Source organism: Cnephaeus nilssonii, assembly GCF_951640355.1.
Source record: "Cnephaeus nilssonii genome assembly, chromosome: 6".
NCBI lineage: Eukaryota > Metazoa > Chordata > Mammalia > Chiroptera > Vespertilionidae > Cnephaeus > Cnephaeus nilssonii.
The window spans coordinates 56114268-56134860 of record NC_137077.1 but is presented as its reverse complement, the minus strand read 5'-3'; the positions used below and the strand labels follow the sequence as shown (position 1 = coordinate 56134860).

Below are 20593 nucleotides of genomic sequence, written 5' to 3'. Positions count from 1 at the left end.
AAAGGTAGAAGAGAGTAAAAGGGGGCTAAATGGTGATGGAAGGAGACTTGAATTTGAGTGGTGACTATACAATATAGTATACAGATGATGTATTATAGAATTGTACACCTGAAACCTATATAACTTTATTAACCAACTAGAAGCCTGGTGCATGAAATTCGTGCACGGGAGGGGGGCGGGGGGGTGTCCCTCAGCCCAGCCTGCACCCTCTCCAATCTGGGACCCCTCGAGGGATGTTTGATTGCCCATTTAGGTCCAATCCTGGTGGGACTGGGCCTAAACAGGCAGTTGGACATCCCTCTCACAATCCAGGACTGCTGGCTCCCAACCACTCGTCTGCCTGCCTGCCTGATTGCCCCTAACCACTTCTGCCTGCCAGCATGATCACCCCCTAACCACTCCCCTGCCAGCCTGATCGATGCCTAACTGCTCCCCTGCCAGCCTGATTGTCCCTAACTGCCCTCCCCTGCAGTCCTGGTGTCCCCAATGCCCTCCCCCGTAGGCCTGGTCCCCCCCAACTGCCCTCCCCTGCAGGCCTTGTCCCCCCCCTCCACTGCCCTCCCCTGCTGGCCTGGTCCCCCCCACTGCCCTCTTCTGCCGGCCTGGGTGCCCCCGACTGCCCTCCCCTGCTGGCCATCTTGTGTCCACATGGGGGCAGCCATCTTGTGTGTTGGAGTGATGGTCAATTTGCATACTACTCTTTTATTAGATGGGATGTCACCCCAATAAATTCAATATAAATAAACTTAAAAATTATTCTATACAAACATCAGTTGTTTTAGTAGAAAGAAAGTATTGGAAAGCATAATGTACATCAGATGCTAGAGAGAAATCAAAATAAACCCACAATTTTCCAATAGTAAATTTGCTTGATGGCTCTACCTTCTAGAATAAAGAACATCAGAATGCTGATTGGAGATTGCCCACCCCTACCATTTGTTTCTGATCCAGGTGAAGGGATGCTGCAAAATCTACTTGTCTGAAAGATAACTCTGGGATATCAGCAGAATTAGACACTAAAAGAAGCCAGCAGAGGGTACTTTAGATGTGGTACATTTCTAATGAAACCACAGACCAAACATTTTATTTTTTCCCTGTTAATTGTACAGTGTTTGATTTCTCTAGAGAAATTTAGGTCTGGTAAACATTTTTCCCGAATGCTTTGCAGGCAGGTTCTAATGTATTGACACTGAAGGAATGATCCAATTAGTATGTGATTAATTGTAGGCTGTTGTTGGTCTTAGACTGATTACATTGACGATTTATGGAGCAGGATCAGTATTTGGCTCAAATGTCTTCACCTAAGTCATCAACTTCTACCTAGGGATCAGAACTACACTGAGAAAATATTGAAAGCAGAAGCTCGTGTAATAATTATTCAGCTAATTCTCATTGTCACTCAGAGACATGCAACTAAGCAGTGGTAATTACAATCGCAGCACTGTTTTACAATTAAGGAATATTTATTTTCTACACATACATATAGAACTACCCTGCACTTGCTGTGCAAATTTCCAGTGTTTCAGCAACAAAGACAAATGAAATGTACCCCCATGCAAATTTAATTGCAACATGATACCTGGGAAAATGAATGACATTACATAGATTAGAAAGATAATTAGAAATTCAAAATGTAATTTTTAATGAACCCAATTAACACACACTAAAATTAAATGCAATCATTGGCTTCAACAGATGATTTTTCCATTCTTCTGTAGTGTGGCATTGAAATTCAAGATGTGAAGAAAAGAAAATGTTCAGGATATACTAATTATGACAAGAAAAGAGTATGAATTCAGGTTTCCCTTCAGGGGTTTCTTTTAAACAGGTGACTGATAACTAGAAAAAATTCTCTTCATCTGCTACTTCTGAGATGCCTTGCTGTGTTTTGTTAATGTTCTCTTCTATTTTATTTGTAATATCTTAGCTGGTTGGGAATCTTCCAAATCCATCCTTTGATTCCTTGTGTCATAGGGTTCACTTAATCATGGTAGAGATAGGGACCAATTGAAGAACATAAAGGGTCTAATATTAAGGCCACAGAATAAGAAATGTTTCTATTGCTATTTAACAAATTACTTTTTTTGATGGGTGTTTTAAAAAAATATTGTTGAAGTTTATTCACTGCCTGGAACAGAAACTAAATAATTATCCTTTTCTAAATCTGAGGTAGAGTCTTTTGCTACCCTATATAGGGTACAGACAGATTTTTGTTCGTGCTTGCTTTTGAAGAAGAATAAAGATAAAATTATGAAATCTACTACATGAGTTGAAAATATAATAGGGCTTACTTTGATCTGAAAAGAGTGCTATTTTACAAAAGGAGGAAAAATGACTCATTGCACTGTGTTGAAACAAACTAAAACTTCCATTACATTTTGTTGTTGCTATTAGAAATAATATAAATCACATTTTTAACCCTTCCCACCTGCCCAACACTGGAAACAATTACTATCCAATCTTTCATATTTATCATTGCCATGCATGTTTTCTATTTTAAAGTATACATACATATATGTTTATATATGCACACACATGTAAACGTTTTACTGCTTTTATATGAATAATCACACGCTGTATATATTTTTCTGCGAATTACCTTTTTTTACCAACCTTATGTTTGTGAGATTTACCCACATTAAAACATGCATCTCTAATTAGTTCATTTTCACTGATGAATAGTATTTCATGACATATGTGTAACATTTATTTCACTATTGATGAATATTTAGTCATTTCCAGTTATTTTTTATTACAAAGGATGCTGCTGTAACAATTCTGGCATAAGTTATCATTTCTATACATATAAGAATTTCTTTAAGGCAGTAGTCTTGAAACAGGAGTCTGTTTACCCTTGGGGGCACGCACAAATTTTCCAATCATACAGCAATAAGGATAAATTTAAGGTATAGAGTTCCATATCATGAGCTTCCATGTGAACTCCTTCATAATTATCTTCATATTTTACAAAATAATTTACATATTCATAACAGCAACACTCTGATACATGAATCTGATGTCTTTCTCCAGTTACTTAGTTGCCCTTTAATTTGCTTCAACAAAATTCTGTAAAATACTTCATAAAGTTCTTCCATATATTTTGATAGGTTTATTTATAGCCACATTAAGCCTCTTTTCTTAAATTATGTTTTAAACTATCTGTGTCTATATATAGGAATGGACTGATTTCTGAATATTGGGAGGCTCATAAATGCTCATCATTTTTCTGCACTTTATCTATAGTTTCCTATTAAAAGAGATAATAAAATTATTTTTGAATGATGATGACTTTTTAAAAATTTTTGAATCCTAAAAGATTTGACTCCTTTTTCTGGTCTTATTTCAGTTGGTAGAATCTCCATTAAACTCTTGAAGCCAGATAGTGAAATATAGATTTTTTCCACTTTGTTTTGCTTTTGAGGGGATAGGTAAAATTTGTGAATATTCATTTAGTTTCTTTGATGATTAAGTTATTCAGTTTTTTAAACTTTTTCTTGAGTTTCTATAGTAAATTATATTTTTGTTCAAAAAATTCCCCTTTTCCTAAGTTTTTGATTAATTGGCATATAGTTACTTGTGATATAGCAGGTTGTTACAATGGGTCTTCTTCTTTCTCAGCCTTAGCTGAAAACCCAAGACAACACAATAGCTATTGATCACCTCGCTTTTTAAAAATATATATATATATATTTTTTATTTCAAAGAGGAAGGGAAAGGGAGAGAGATAGAAACATCAATGATGAGAGAGAACCATTGATCAGCTGCCCCCTACTGGGGATCAAGCCTGCAACACAGGCATGTGCCCTGACCAGGAATTGAATCATGACCTTCTGGTTCATAGATTGATGCTCAACCACTGAGCCACACTGGACAGGCCAAACACCTCACTTCTTAAAGCAAGTTACCACTTATGATATTGCCCATATTTTGCACCTCCACTGTCATGGTATAAAGAGTAAGTGTTGGAGGGAACTTGTAATGAGATCTTCACATCCTCCTCCCTTTGTGTGGGACAGAAACAATTTCCTTTCCCCTTGCCTTAGGAAGTTGAATAATCAGGACTTAAAGAGAATCAAAAAGAGAAATTCATATGTGTCTCCTGGAGTTGAGACTATGTAGGGAATGGTGCTTAATTTTCATAGAAACAAATTAAAAACAAGTGGTGGTGCCCTAGCTGGTTTGGCTCAGTGGGTAGAGCATCAGCCTGCAGACTGAAGGGTCCCAAGTTTCATTCTGGTCAAGGGCACATGCCTGGGCTGTGGGCTAGATCCCCAGTAGGGGGCATGCAAGAGGCAGCCGATCAATGGTTCTCTCTCATCATTGATGTTTCTATCTCTCTTCCCCTCTCCGTTCCTCTCTGAAATCAATAAAAATATATATTAAAAAATAAAAACAGGAGGTGGTTTGGAGTCAGCCAAGCATCATCTCAAAAGGGATTCAATCCAAGAGGACCATCTGGGGGGGACAATGTGACCCACCTAGAAACTCAAGGGCTGAAGGGAAGTTATAACTGGCCAGACATCAGGGGATCTCCAGTGGGGAATGTCTGAGAAAAACATACAAGTGCTTATAAAATAAATGCAAATAAGAGTGCCTCTGCCATATTCAGAGTGAAATGTTAGTCACATAAGCATTTCTTGTTCTCTTTTAGTCTCTTTTACCCTAATGTCTTCCCAGTGGGGGAAAAAGTGGAGCAGGGAAGAGAGAAGACAACCATCCATCCACCCACTCCCACCCTCACTGAAGGCTGACTGGGTCTAAATTGGAAGAAGAAGGAAATATTTTAAGAAGTTCAGAGCATCAATATTAACCTGAACTGGACTTTTATTACTAAACGTAAGTAAGTGTTGTTGTTTTTTGTAAGAGACCAGAAAAAACTATGGACTTGCTAGAGGTTTCATCCAACAGAATATTTTCTTACTATATCTCATAAGGGAAGTGTAAGAAACAAAAGAAGTTCATTTCTGCTTATATCCAAAGAGGTCTAGTCCATTAAATAAACTGGTATGTTCTATGGTATCATTTTAAACATTTCTGCTGCATCTGTAATTATGTCCCACTTTGTTATTCATTTTATTATTTGTTTATTCTCTTTATTGATAGATGGAGATAAATACATATTAACTGTAAATTTTGTGTATATATATTGTTTTATAAAGAGAGAGAGGAAGGGAGAAGAAGAAGAAGGAGAGGGAGGGAGGGAGGGAGGGAGAGAGAGAGAGAGAGAGAGAGAGAGAGAGAGAGAGAGAGAGAGAGAGAGAAAGAGAGGAAACATCGATTGGCTGCCCTAGGGATTGAGAGGGATCAACCAGGGATCAATGAGGCATTGAACCTGCAACCTGGAACCTGGGTATCTGTCATAACTGGGAATTGAACCTGAGACCCTTCGGTGCACAGGGCAATTCTCTAACCACACTGGCCAGGGGTCCATGATTATATTTTATTAAAAAAACAGTTGAGTTATATTTATGTATTTCTTAAATTAATATACCAAATACAAGGGTAACATTATCTCTCAAGCTGACTTTCTAGTTTTAAAAAAAATTTAAGCACTGCTACCAGTCCCTGGTACATGGTAAATGTTCAAAAATATTTATTAATAAATGAAAAAGCATATGAAGAATCATAGAGAAAAGACCACTAAATGAAGAAAATATAGGGTTTTTATGCATTGGGAAGTAATATTCCACTGCCGTGTGATATTAATTTTTTCATTTGGAATGTTTTTAATTTACATTTTACTCTTGAGGTGCAACAATCAGAAATGCATGTAGTTGTCAAGGTGCAGATAATATTTGTAAAAAGTGCTTTATATTCTATTGCACCATATATTGAGTATATTACTATTGGAAATAATATAAATGTTTGAAAAATTGGAAAGTGGAATATATAACAGAGGTGCTCTTTCTACAATCTTCTGTGGAGAAAGACAACTAGATATTGCTGTTCACTGATAATATCTGCTGCACATAGTACAGTTCCAAACTGAAAAATTATATCCTCTATCTATCTATCATCCAAACATACATGCATCTTGAAAAGTATATGCATACTGATTTTATTAACATTAGGAATATAAAGCTCTTATACCAGTAATTAGAACAGTAAAATGATTTTCTTTGTGAACAATTCATGGACACTAATGTAGTAAAATTTAATTACAATATGCCAACATGCCAAGAACTTGTCAAGCCAATACAAAAATTTAGGAAGGGCATGAGAATGCTAATGGAGACTAAGTGGTGCCCTGCTGGGGTCAGCTTCACTTTGGTAGGTGGCACTAAAGCACTGCTACCTATTTTGGTTTGGATTCTGTTGTTGGAGAAACCCTGTGACTGCCTCTTTCCCCCTCACTGAATTCATTTAACATGCCCATAGACTCTTACCGCTGAGTCTATGGAAAGCATCGAAGTTTCTTCCTCCTAGCCTGGCGCCTTAAATGAAAAAAAAAAGTACTATATACAGTTTTCATAGCTCTTTCAATGCATTATCTCACTTAATCCTCCTAACAGCTTTGGCAGGTAGGTCTTATACTCTATTACTAACCAGGAAAGGCAATTTAATTAGCTTTAGAAAGTACAATTGATTCCCAAGGCTAAATAATTTCTCCAATGTCACAATTAGTAAGGGACAGTGTAGGAATTCAAATTAGTTTCTCCTGACTTCAACATTATATGCTCTTTCTACCATATATTTCATCAAATCCAGAATTCTTTGAGTCAGTGAATACAGAAATATCTCTATTTTATAGGAGAGAGTTTGTTATAATTAAATGATTTACAAATGAGCCATTATAAGACTGAGTACAGATTGGATTCTTCCTGACAAAACCTTGAATCTAGGATTCGTGACTTTTTGCTCAGTCATCTTGCCACCCCCTGATGCTCCCTCAGGGTGTGTGCTGGCAGCTCCCTGAAATACCATTCAGGTTTTGATGTTCTTTGGGGCTGAGTCCCACCCTTTCCAGTCTTCAGCACTGTCCAGTCCTCAACACTCAGGGGAAGCCAATACCCTACTTACTTATTTGAAACTTTTTATAAACAATTCTAGTGATAAATATAGCAGTCAGCTTGCACTTCACGCAGCCAGGTGGGGATTAAAGAAAAATTCACCTCAGCAAAAAGTGAGAAAACATTTTCCCTGTTCTCCTCAGGAGAGTTTAAGCTAAAATGATCTCTTTAAAAGCAGAAATTACTTGAAATAAAATCCCATTTATTTTCAAGTAAATGAAAGATGTTTGCGTTTGTTTGCACATATATTACTTTTGTCCCAGAAAGATACAGGTAGTTTACAATAATTTGTAAATGAAATAAGAGAACAGAGATTAATTTTACAAGCAAAATCATAGGGTTATAAAATTGTCTGGAGAATAAGGGAATGAATAGCCTTGCTATGTATGAGCAACAACTTTGGTCTAAATTTTTAGTTGGGGAGATGGTCACCGAACTTTTTTTATTTTTTTCTGGTCCAATCTCCTGGAGTTTTGTGAGAAATGCCCAAAGGAAGTTGCAGTTTTTGAGATATACAATGAAACTTACAGTGGAGCAATGCCTTTTATTGGATGACTAAAAGCACTGCTCTGCAAGGTTAGATTTGTATAGACTAGGTGGCGATGATGGAAAGGGTTAAAATGTTAAGAACAGGACTGTACACAAAAAAATTACTGAAGCACCATCCACAATAAATAAAAATATAGATGTAATTAGGTGATCTAAATTTGCTGAAAGCCTGGTTCTCTTAGTAAGGTTAAGTCCATGGTGTGCAGGTGAGGCTAAGTGCATGGTGATGAATCGTCCAATCCTAAAGGGAGGTGGGCAGACAGTGCAGTCAGTGAGTTTTTAGCATCTGACTTGAGAATAATACTTTTAGTGGCATTTTGTTGCCATGTGTGTTTTCATAAACCATTGAGTTAATAAGTAACCTGGTGCTTGCAAGTGTCCTATGCTTGTTGCCCACTGGCCTCACCACTGCCCCTTTCCCTGTAGGGTTCTGCTTGGATGACCTTTGGAAGGTGGGAGAGAGGGAGACACCATCGACAGCCTCTGGAGGGCACTGCAGGTAACACCTGGGCAGAAGACAAGGTGTTGAGAATCACCTGCTTTAGGAGCCAGCTAAGACTGGAAGCTGCAGAGATGACTGAGATTTAGCAAGGTTTCCAGGGAGCTTCTCTATGTAACATACCTCTTTGTGCCCTACACCTTCAGCTTTGTGTCCCAAGCCTGCCAGCAGCTGTGTAAGTCTGCCAGCATCTGTGTAAACCACTAATTCCCTGTATTAAAACCCTTACTCTTAGGAATACCTGGAATGGCTTTTTTGTTTGTTTGTTTTTCTTGCCAATTCCTGATACTCCAACAAATGCTTCCCAAAATAACTTTCTAGAAGCTATGATGTTAATGATATCATAAAAAATTTGGATCTGTTATATAATTCTCAGTGTTCCAAAAGAAAAGAGAACCATTTACTCATGATACATACAACTATCATTGATGTAAGAGAGCTTTTCTTCAAAAACATCCTACAAATAAATGAAAGTTTCAGAATACTTTTTCTAAACATCCTTCAGTGAGGCTTAGGTGCTTGGGAAGGAGCTTTCTAAACATCCGTCAATGGGGCTTAGGCTCAAAGGCACCAGGTGGAGACAGGCAATACAACACCATCATGGCATTCAGCTCCCTGTTGACACAGCTTATTTCAAGAATACATTTTAGAAGATCTAACCAAATGGGTAAGTTTACTCTTCAAGAGGTCTTTTGCTTAACTCAGTCTTTAAAAAAATAATTAAATATATATATATATATATATATATGCTTTTATTGATTTTAGAGAAAAAAGAAGGAAGGGTGAGAGCGAGATAGAAACATCAATGAGAGAGAAATATCAATTGGTTGCCTCCTGCAAGGTCCCCAACAGGGATTGAGCCTGCAATTCGGGCATGTGCCCTGACAGGGAATCAAACCAGTGACCTCTTGGTGCATGGATGGATGCTCAACCACTGACCCTAATCAGCTGGGTACATAGCTCAGTTTTGATAAATATCTGTTGGTAGAGAGTTATATTATATTGGGGAACATATTAACCTAAAATGTGTCTATTTTGAGTTACCAGTAAAATGAAAGTTCATAAGCTTTAAAGACAACCAATGTTGATATAATAGTATCTATCTCAGAGGAAAGCTAAGGAGCCTGACAAGATTGAATTTCTGATTCCAGATTCCCCCCATTTTCTTGGATGTAGAACCTGCATACAAAAATCAAAACTCTCCTTAGAAAATTGTTTCACATCCTCTCTAGCACAAGGACACTTCATTAATCAAGGCCTATTGACCACATTCCTTTAATGAAGGTTCTAATGAATTTACTTACGTGTTTTTTCTTAAAAATGCAAACACTCTTAAGGAGAATGGTGCATATTACAGTATCTACATTATAAAAGGCCAGGGACTGTCATGACCTAAATGACCAGACCAACAACAGGTCACCAAGAAGTGCATGGAGCACCTCTCAGTCCCTCCCCCATGGCCCACAGGCTCCTATTACAGCAACGCTGGCAGCCTGCAGATGGGCAGGGTGGCGGGGCGGGGGGGTAGGTGGGGCGAGGTGGGTGCAGTGGCTGTGAATCAGGCCTGGAGAGAGGCCCAGAGAGAGAGGCAGGGCCTGATCCGCAGCCACCGCAGCTGTTGGCGAGGCCTGGAGAGAGAGAGAGGCAAGGCCTGATCCACAGCTGCCATGAAGGCTGTGGATCAGGTCCGGAGATAAGCCCAGAGAGAGAGGCAGGGCCTGATCCGCAGCTGCTGTCGCGACTGTGGATCAGGCCCAGAGATAGGCCCAGAGATGCTGACTGGCATGGAAACTGATCAGTCAGAACCAGATCTGGGTGAAGTGCGAGGAGCCAATGGCTGCCTAGGAGGCAGAGCTTTTGATGCTGACTGGCATAGAAACTAGCCAATCATAACCAAATCTGGGTGAACTGTGAGGAGCCAATGGCTGCCTAGGAGGTAGAGCTTTTGACACTGATTGGCATAGAAACCAACGAATCAGAACCTAATCTGGGTGAACTGCGAAGGCAGAACCAAAGGTGGGGGTTGAGGAGGGGTTTTAAGGGCAACAGCTGTTTGGTGTAAAGTGTAAGAAAGCAGTTCAATTTTTTAATGACCAGTTTGGCAGTATAGTGCATATGGCTGGCTATCAGTCCAGATATTGGGATTATGTATTTTTGTCTGCCAAGAGCATCTCCTCCTACTGAAAAGGACTTTTCCCCCGCATTTAAGCAATCCTATCCTATATAATCTATCTATACTAATAAAAGGGTAATATGTTAATTAGACCGGGTCGACTGGCCATCTTACGGACATCCGACTTTTTTTCGGACAAAGCCATGGTGGTGGGGGCTGAGGCAGAGGCAGTTAGGGGTGATCAGGCTGGCAGGGTAGGGCAGTTGAAGGCAATCAGGCCAGCAGGGTAGCAGTTACTAATGATCAGGCAGGCAGGCAGAGTGGTTAGGGGTGATCAGGCAGGTAGGCAGGCAGGTGAGTGATTAGGAGCCAGTGGTCCCAGATTGTGAGAGGGATGTCCAACATCCCCCAAGACGTCCCCAATTGGAGAGGGAGCAGGCAGGGCTGAGGGACCTTCCCAAGTGCATGAATTTTTATGCACCGGGCCTCTAGTTTTATATAAAAAATACTTTAATACCTAAATTCTAGATGTAGACACTATTTTTGGATTGCCTCTATAAATCACATTTTTTAAAAAGACACCTATCTAGAAATTAGAATGCTACTGATTAGAATTCTTCCAGACACATCCTCATTTAAGGCAATTAGATTGTTGCTATTTAAAGCTTCTAAAGACAAAAGAGGTTGCATTTTTATACTAATAGTATAAATTTACTCAATCATCAAAAAATATTTATTGGATACCTATGTGTCAGACATTTGTTTAGGTTCAGGGATGTAGCAATTAACAAAATGGACAATTGAGGGAGGGAAGAGATTAAAAGAACTTATATGTATATATGCATAACTCATGGACACAGACAATAGTGGTGTGAAGGCCTGGGGAGCAGAGAGTGGATGGGGAAGGTGGTCAAAGGGGACAAAAGGGGACATCTATAATACTTTTTACAATAAAGATAAATAAATAAAATCAATAAAAAACAAATGAAAACTATAAAAAAATAGACCAAATTATCTGCTCTCATATTTTAGTGGTGGGGCTAGAAAAGTTGTAAGTTAGAGAGGATAGTGGGTAGCCCTGAAAACAATTTAGAATAAAATGGAACAGGGAATGGCAGGTAGGAATTGCAGTGTTAAATTTGCAGGAGAAAGCCTCAATGACATGAGGTTTGAAAGAGATAAGGTTATGAGCCATGCAGACATGAGTGGGGGAGAACATACCATACAGAGGAAACAGCCAGTGCAAAGGCCTGGCAGTGGGAATGTGCATATATGTTTGACCATCAGCAAGGCTAGTGAATATGGTGCAGTGTGGAAAGTAGGAAGAGATGATATAAGAGAAGTAATCAGAAGCCAGATAATGGCAGGACTTGTAGGCAATTATAAGGATACTAGAGGCCCAGTGCATGGATTCGTGCACTGGTTGGGGTCCTTCAGCCTGGACTGTGTCCTCTCGCAATCTGGGACCCCTCGGGGAATGTAGGACTGCTGGTTTCTGCCTGATCCCCACAGGCCTGGATCAGGCCAAAACAGGCAGTCCAACATCCCCCAAGAGATGAAGCAGTGTGAGAAGCGGCAGGAGACCGGGGAGGAGCCCGAACCAGGCTCAGTGCTCCTAAATGCTCACTGCTCACTCCTAACCGCTCGCTGCTTGCTTCTTAGCACTGCTGTGGAGGCGGGAGAAGCTCCCGCCACTGCTGCTGAACTCGCCAGCTGTGAGCGAGGCTTCTGCCTGAGTGGCACTCCTGCTGTGGGAGCACACTGACCACCAGGGGCAGCTCCTGCATTGAGCGTCTGGCCCTGGTGATCAATGTGCGTCATAACGACTGGTCATTCCAGTTGTTCTGGTCATTCTGGCCATTCCGTCGTAATGGTCGCTTAGGCTTTTATATATGAAGATTAGAATTTATTCTGAATGACTTGGATAGCTAGGTGGAGACTTAGAGTAGCCAAATGATACGATCTGAATTACATTTTAACTAGATCACTCTGACTGATGGGTTGAGAAATTGGAAGCAATTATTTCCAGGTGCATCAGTTTACTTTGTCTCACTGAAATTCTCTCACTTTTTCTTCTTGGCACTTATGTGTTTGAAATCTACTAATGTATTATGTCTGTTTGAAGAAGAGCTCTATTAAATAGCTTTATATTTCACATTGTATTTCTTGCCCCAGATTTATTATAATAAAGTGTTAAATAAGCTTGGACTTGGCACCCAGAAACGTCCACAATCAATTAATACGTTTACATCCAAGTGTGTAATAAATGTGTTAAGCATTTATGTTATGATGTTGGGTGATAAATGAGGATATTTAATTATATATGCATGCACATATCCAGCATAAACTTAAATATATAAACAATGCACAACAGAAAAAAGACTAAACAGAAATATCCAGTGTCCAAAAAATTATTTCCTTCCTTCTTTAATTTCGAGTATATTTTCATTCATTTGAGGAAACAAAATCATTAGAGTGTGCAAACACCACCCTCTACACATACACTGTTTCCTATAAGCCGATACTGAGAAGTTTGGGGTGAAAGATATTTATTGGGGAGCAAGAAGAAACATCTTGAGAAAGGAAAGTAGGGGATGGGGAAGCAAGAATGGGAAGAGGGGTAAGTAAAACTGCCATGCAGGTCCCACAAGATCAGCCAAACCAGTGAAAAGTTCTGAAACAAAAGTTGCCTATAAGAGTTGTCCTATTTTAGATCCAAATAGTTGTCCTGTTTTAGGTCCTTTCTATTCACACCTCAGCCAGTCACTGTCTAAAGGCCAGACCTCTGATGAGGCAGTTATGTGAAGTGAGGTCTCTTCTAAGTGGCTGACAGCCAGAGTTGTCTACTGACTCAACTTCCCTCTGCTGAACACATCCTTTCTTGGAGGGTGGCATATTTCTGTGTTCCCTATACACACATGCCTTGTGACAGAGCATGTCACATAGATATCCTGTGACAGAGCATTGTAACCTTAGCCTGACCTTTTGCTTCTCACCCTATAGATCAGGAGAAAAATAATAAAAAATGACATTTGTAACAAAAGTAAATAGAAGAAGAAAAGGACTCTAATCTCTTAGGCATCTCTAAGTGGGGCTGTGAGGAGGATAGGGATCATTTCATACATTGCAATGATTCATGTGGGAAGCAACAGAATTTTGAGAAAATGGGGTACTGGGAACAGAAAGTTATTAGAAGCAGAAGTGAGTAGTCTGGTACCTGCTTTCTTCATCTCTTTTCCTTCCATTATAAGGTTTGTCCCTCTAAATCCATTGTAACATATCTGGCCAAAGACAACCGTGGTTTTCTCAAACCTAAAGCATATTTTTAGTGCTTACCTCAGCCAGGTCCCTCCTTTTATTTGATACATTACATTACATTTTTTTTTTCTTAATTACATCTAATGACACTCTCCTAGCATGTGGCCTCTCTTTGTGTGACAAATTCTTGGCTCCTTTTGTCCATTTCTCATGCTTCTTCTAAGACCCAAATCTTCAATTTACTCAACTATTTCCTACACCTCTTCACTTCTCTCTCTGTACCCAATCCTGCACAATGTCATTACTTTTATGTTGAGTTTCACAGATCACCTCTATGAAATGACTCCCAAGTTTACATCTCTACCCAATCTCTTACTTGAGTTCTGACCTTGTATATCAAATTTACCTTTGAAATTTCCACAGAGATGCCCCCAAGTCATCACATATGGAATATGTGCAAAACTGAATATTTAATCATCAATTCCCCCTCCAACACACAATAGCTTTTCTCCAATTTCCCCCAATATGCTTATAGACAAAACAACCAAATTTTTAACCTCTAATTCTTTAAGCCAGAAAACTCACATACTTAGTATATTATGTGCTTCCTCTCCCGTGCCGCCACCATGACTCTAGTACACATCATCATCAGATCTTTCCCAGACCCCTTCTATAACATTTTCATTCTTTTCTTGCAAAAATCCATTCTCTAAAAAGTAGCCAGAGTAATATCCTAAAAATGTAAGTAAGATCACATTCAAAACCTTTCAATGAGTTTCCACTGCACTCCATATAAAAAAAAAAATCCAAATTTCTTATCATACCCTACCAGTACCTGCATAATCTGGGTCTAATTGGACTCCATCTTCACTCCTTGCTCTTCCCTGAATTCATTCTGCCCCAGACACCCTGACATTCTTCTTCTTTCTCTGATGCAGTGACTCCTTCGTATCCTTTAACTTTTGCATACACTGCTCCCTTTCTGGACTGCTTCTTCTCACTTTCTATGTTTATATGAAATATCATTTCTTTAAATAGGCCCTTGTGGAGAACTCATTCTTGAATAGACTCCTTATGTTCCTTTATCTGTTCTTTTCCTATAGAACACTTAGCACGACTACAGATTTTACATCTATTAGTTGAGTTGTCTAATATCTGTATCCCCTGTTAGATGTAAGATCCATGAGGACCAGGAAAGTATCTGTTTTGTTCACTACCGTATCCCCTCCGATTAGCAAAATAGCTGACACCCACTAAGTCCCCGACAACTATTTGTTAGATGAATTAATAAATTAAAGTCTTCAAACTATATAATCATTAAGAAATGACATTTTAATCCTTTTAGGAAGATAAAATGTCTTGAGAATTTGCCCACATTTTGTAAATGATGAGCATGAAATAAAAAAGGATTGAGGACATTTTCTAGTCCAGGACAAGCCTCCATCATGTCCCATCCAGAGGACTTCCAGTGTCCCCTCCAGGGTCTCCTCACTTCCTCCTTGTCCCTGCCAAGATTCACTCTTCACAGAGCAGCCACATCTGGGACTTGGGGAAAAATCTGAATTTCTTTTTTTGCCATGTTTCAAAGGTAAGGAGAAAAGGCAATTCAAAAATAAACACAGCTCAAACTGAAGCCTCCAAAGACTACTTATACTTAGGCTCACTTAGTTTTTTCTCTCCAAACTGCTTGAGTTTCTTCGTTACTGAAAGAAATATTACGATGGACAGACCATCTAAGGAAGGCATTGGCGGCTTCCTCGAACATCAGGAAACTTTAATACTGAAATGGCAGTGGGAAGCAGCATAGATACAGCCTCCAAAGGGAACTCATCAGCATATTTCCTTTAGTATCAAAGACTCACAGACAAGCTCAATTGACTTTAATTAAGGTCTCCCCAGGCTCACCAGCAGGGGAAGTTTCCTAGCATTTCTAGCACAATAGATAAGTAATTTGCCAAACAGGGTAAAATACTGTGGCCCCAGGGTAGCTATACAATCCTTAGATATAATTAGTAAGAGATTATAACCTGTTATTCTTCACTCACAGAAAAACACCATGTTATCATAGCAATGGCCTCGATGTATGTGTTAATTTGACACCTATTGTACAAGTATCTTAAAATCAACACACCAAAAAACATGGACAGCGGTTTGTGTTAATGTTATCATCATTTTTCCTATGATGATGATATTTAAATGCAGTACACACCTGTTTGTCATGCTGTATAATTATAAGAAAGCAACACTTTTTTTGAAAAGAAACTCAAGCTTTCATTTTTTAAAATATATTTTATTGAATTTTTACAGAGAGGAAGGGAGAGAGAGAGTTAGAAACATTGATAAGAGAGAAACATTGATCAGCCGCCTCCTGCACACCCCCTACTGGGGATGTGCCCACAACCAAGGTACATGCCCTTGACCGGAATAGAACCTGGGACCCTTGAGCCCGCAGGCCGAAGCTCTATCCACTGAGCCAAACCGGTAGGGCAAAACTCAGCTTTTTTAAAATCCACAATCATGTAGGCCACAGCAATACCAGGCAAAGAACAAGAAACTTCAATAACTAGCTGGAGTTTAAAATTTATGTTGGATGCCATGTTTGCAGAAGTCTTTCAAGGACTTTTACCCATTGCCCCTCACAGCAATCCTATAAGGAAACTCAGCACTTACTAGCACCCTAATATTACATATAATGAAAATGGAGATGCAGAGGTTATGTGAGCTGCCCAGGGTTTAGGAAGTCAATGGGGCAGGGTGGAATGGTGGGGGGGTGGGGGGGGCAGAATTAGAGCCTGAAGCCCTTCTCCTTCTCTTTTATTATTTTAAAAATTGATTTGAGGGAGAGAGAGAGAGAGAGAGAGAGAGAGAGAGAGAGAGAATGAGAATGCATCTATTGGTTGCCTTCCGAACATGCCCTGACCGGGGATTGGACCTGGAACCTGGGTATGTGTCCTCATTGGGAATCAAGCCTGCCACCTTTTGCTGTGTGGGACAATGCTCCAACCTGAGCCACACCAGCCAGGGCACCCTTCTCCTCTTCAAGCTAGCAAGTGGTCCTGGCTCTGTGGGGTTCTTTTCCTGAGCAATACAATATATAGGCAAGTATCTATTATGGACATTTAAAATGTATAAGAACATTCAAGAAAGCAGTTCTCATAATGCAAAATGTTCTTTCAAAAGAATAAATTTCTGCCGAAACCAGTTTGGCTCAGTGGATAGAGCGTCGGCCTGCGGACTGAAAGTTCCCAGGTTCGATTCCAGTCAAGGGCACGTACCTGGGTTGTGGGCACATCCCCAGTGGGAGGTGTGCAGGAGGCAGCTGATCGATGTTTCTCTCTCATCGATGTTTCTCACTCTCTATCCCTCTCCCTTCCTCTCTGTAAAAAAATCAATAAAATATATTTAAAAAAAGGAATAAATTTCCAAATAAAGATAATGAAAGTCACAGTAATTTTTGACACCCCCCCTCAAAAAAATTTTCTCTTTAATTCTACAGTCCTCCACTTACTAGTTATCTGTCCTTGGGCAAAACAACTTTTCTATAACTCAGTTTCTTTACTTCTAAAATTAATATAGGAATAGAAACTACTCTTGCAGGAATGTGGGAAAACAAAGAAACGATTCATTGTAAGTTCAACAATTTATTCCTTGGGTGTCTATTATATGGCAAGCACTACAAATACTATGTAAGATTTGGAACTTGGTCTCCTTCCAAGAATGTAGCATTAATGAAAAGTTCAAGGTTGCTAATTTTATATTTGGGCAACAAGTGTCCTGTGGAAACGTGTGTTGGCATATTCTCTACCTTTCCCCGGCACTCAGTACCTTTCTATTACACCCTGCTTGGGGCTCTAGCCCTCCCAGCAGTTTTCCTATTATTCTCATTGTAAGTTTCACAGGCCATGACTAACGGCTTCCAGTCTCCAGGAAACTGCCTGCACCTGGCCCAACCAGTCGCCCTGACCTGCACACAAACATCCTTCTCTCCCTACTCTTGCTCATGGATGCCATTTTGGTCTCAGCCCTTCTGTTCGCAGACGTAACAATATATTTTGCTTTTAATTTCCTTCGGCCTGGTTCCTCTCAGCATCGACCTAACAATGTGGAGATCTAAATTGTCTCATCTCGGGCATTTATTTCCTCAGCAAGTCAGCCTTTAGTTCTAAACTATGGATTAAGACAAGTGTCCCTTAAGGGGTAGAGTGCAAGGCAGCTGTAAAGGTAATTCAAAGTTTGTTCAGTACTTTATTTCCTGAGAGAAAAATACAATGCAAATATCAGCAGGCAAGCAGGTCCCAATAGAATACCCCAGAAAAATATGCAGGTGAGTATAAACTCTATAAATAAAAAACAAAGCTAGACATCTACCATCTAGATTGCTATAAATCAATATGCAGAATCTTCATCCTAGTAGAGTTATGTGTGACTGAAAAACATAAAACAGCAACTCACTCTTTTTAAAAAAATTAAAATCCACATAGAAACAAAAGATAAACGTATACTATAATTTAGGAAATTATTTTCTTTTATAAGTAATTTAAATGAAATGTTTTCATCAAATAAGATTTATTATGCCTTTTTTTCTGTAAAATGTATTCCTGAATTTCCTAGCATTCTGATTTATTTTGTAAGTAAAATGTCTGAACTCACAGATTTTAGTTTATGAACAAGTAGCATATAATTCATTTCATTATACATTTTGTGACTAAAAAAACAAATGACTTTAAAATACTTTTTCATAAGTACTGTATTAGTTGCAAATTGCCTGGCAATTTATCACAAACCTTAGTGGTTCAAAACCATAAACATTCATTGGCTCACAGTTTCTGTAGTTCGGGGATACAAGAGCAGATTAGCAAGACGGCGCTTCCTTCAGTTGCAGTCAGAAAGTTGGTGTGGGTGTTGGCATCTGAAGGGTTCCCGGGGGCTGTAGAAACTGCTTCCAAAATTATTTATTCACATAGCTGCTGGCAGGCAGTCTCAGGTGTCCTCACACAGGAGCCTCTCCATAGCCTGCTTGAATGTCCTCAAAATACTTCCTCTGGCTTCTCCCAGGAAGAGAAAGATCCAAGAGAGAGGAAGGCAGAGCCACACTGTCTCTCCTGACCCAGTCTCCCAAGTCTCACATGGTCACTTCCTCTTTTTGAATCTTTTCGTAAGAAGCAGATGACTAAAGCCAGCCCACAGTCTAGGACAGTGGTCAGCAAACTGCAGCTCGCGAGCCACATGCGGCTCTTAGGCCCCTTGAGGGTGGCTCTTCCACAAAATACCACGTGCGGGCGCGCACGTACAGTGCGATTGAAACTTCGTGGCCCGTGCGTGGAAGTTGGTTTTCAGCCTGGGCGAGTCTATTTTGAAGTGGCGTTAGAAGAAGTTTAAGTTTAAAAACTTTGGCTCTCAAAAGAAATTTCCATCGTTGTACTGTTGATATTTGGCTCTGTTGACTAATGAGTTTGCCGACCACTGGTCTAGGATGTGATGAGGCTCCACTCTTGAAAGGAGGCTAGAAAAGAATTTGTGAACGTATTTTACACTATCATAGTTACTTATTTTAGAGCTATTTCTCATGTTTGGCTATTATCAGGAGACCAGTGTATGTTGGTGACACCTAATTCTCTATTAATTACCTCTGAGGTAATGAGACCATCCAGGATAGTGACTCAGAGCCCGGATTCTGGGGCCAGACTCTCCAGGTCAAAATCATGGCTTCAATATGTACGAGCTGCGTGATCTTGGATAAATTACTTAACTAACATGTGTCTCAGTGTTTCCTGTTCAAGCAGGAGCTATTCTTACCTTTTAAAATTTTTTGTGAGGACTAAGTGAATGGATATGAAGACAGTACTTGAAATATTTCTTGTGACATTATAAACACTCAATAAGTTTTAATGACTTGTATGAATTGGGGGTCATTGTAATAGCTCAGCTGTATTGTAATGATTTTTTTCCATAGTCAAAACATATATTTCTTTCTTTGTCAAAAATAGAAGGTTTTGAATTGAAACATTAGACAACAAACATATCTGACCTAAAACAACAGAATAGGTAATTCAGTGTAAAAAAAAATTCACTTTAGACTATTTCGCCACTTATATTTCTTTCCAGTGAAGGAGTTACCTTCTCATTTCTAATTGGGGAGTAATTTTCTTTGGGGCACTTTAATTCCCATATATAGTTTTATTTTTACTCCCTCAAAAATGGGATATTTCTTCACCTCAAATAGTTGGATCAAGTGAAAACAATGCTCTCTACAATTAGTTAGGTTAATTGCTTTTCCCTTCCCGAAAGCTTATGCCTCGGCTCTACCTGAATGTATACTTGGTTTTTATTCCTTTGACAAGTTCATTATCCCCCGACTTCGCTGTTTCCCTCCAGCTTGACTGCAGTGTGTCAGAACTGCTGGCTCTAATCATGAACCGTTTTTCAAGGACTCGGCTGCTTCCCAGTAGCTGAATGCTTCCATCCATCCGCTGACTGTTACTGTCAGTATCCTGCTGCCTCCTCATGTGAGGAGTTCCCAAGTCCTTTTACTGCAGCAGCTTAATGAGCACTTTGAGTTGTGAGTACTATATTCTCCGTGAGGCCAGGGCCCTACATTCCTCCAAGTCTCTTCCCCACCACCATGTTAGAGAGAGAGAGGAAATAAGCGTCCGCTCTCCCCACCCCACTGTTCTTTCTCCTGACAGATAAAACAAATTTTCTCAGCCCTTCTAAACTAGTCATTACCAGTCCTGCAATCTCAACGTCTCTCTTTCTCTGCCTCCTGTTCAGAACCAAATGTAATTTTTCTAGAAGCAACCCGTGACAGCAGATCTGTCACACACCAGGATGATCAGATTGGGGAAGCCCTTCCAGGACTGCAAAGTAGAGAAGTGCCCTGTGCACACATGAACTGTTCACCTGCACGGTTGTATCTTCAGTCTCTCCTTTCACTTCTTTCTGAGAGTATTTGCATGTTTTTTCCTGATAGGAAACAAGGATATGAAATTACATTTCTATCCTACGATTAGCAAAGTCTCAGGAATTTTTGTTCTCTCTATTTCCACCTGCTGTGCTACATATACTCCTACCTTTTAAACACACACACACACACACACACACACACACACACACACCTTTTTCCCAAAGTGCACTCACAACATACAGAGTTGCCTTTAATTTGCT

At 39.7% G+C, this 20593-nt stretch overlaps 1 pseudogene across 1 annotated transcript in view; it reads right to left on the bottom strand.

The window, feature by feature from the left end:
* LOC307101071 (activated RNA polymerase II transcriptional coactivator p15-like) overlaps positions 1 to 19935 on the bottom strand; it is a 45467-nt pseudogene extending 25532 nt beyond the window's left edge. Inside the window, exon 1 of the transcript in view lies at positions 19736 to 19935. The product of the transcript in view is annotated as an activated RNA polymerase II transcriptional coactivator p15-like (transcript). The remainder of the gene's footprint in view (positions 1 to 19735) is intronic.
* Positions 19936 to 20593: the final 658 nt, after the last annotated feature.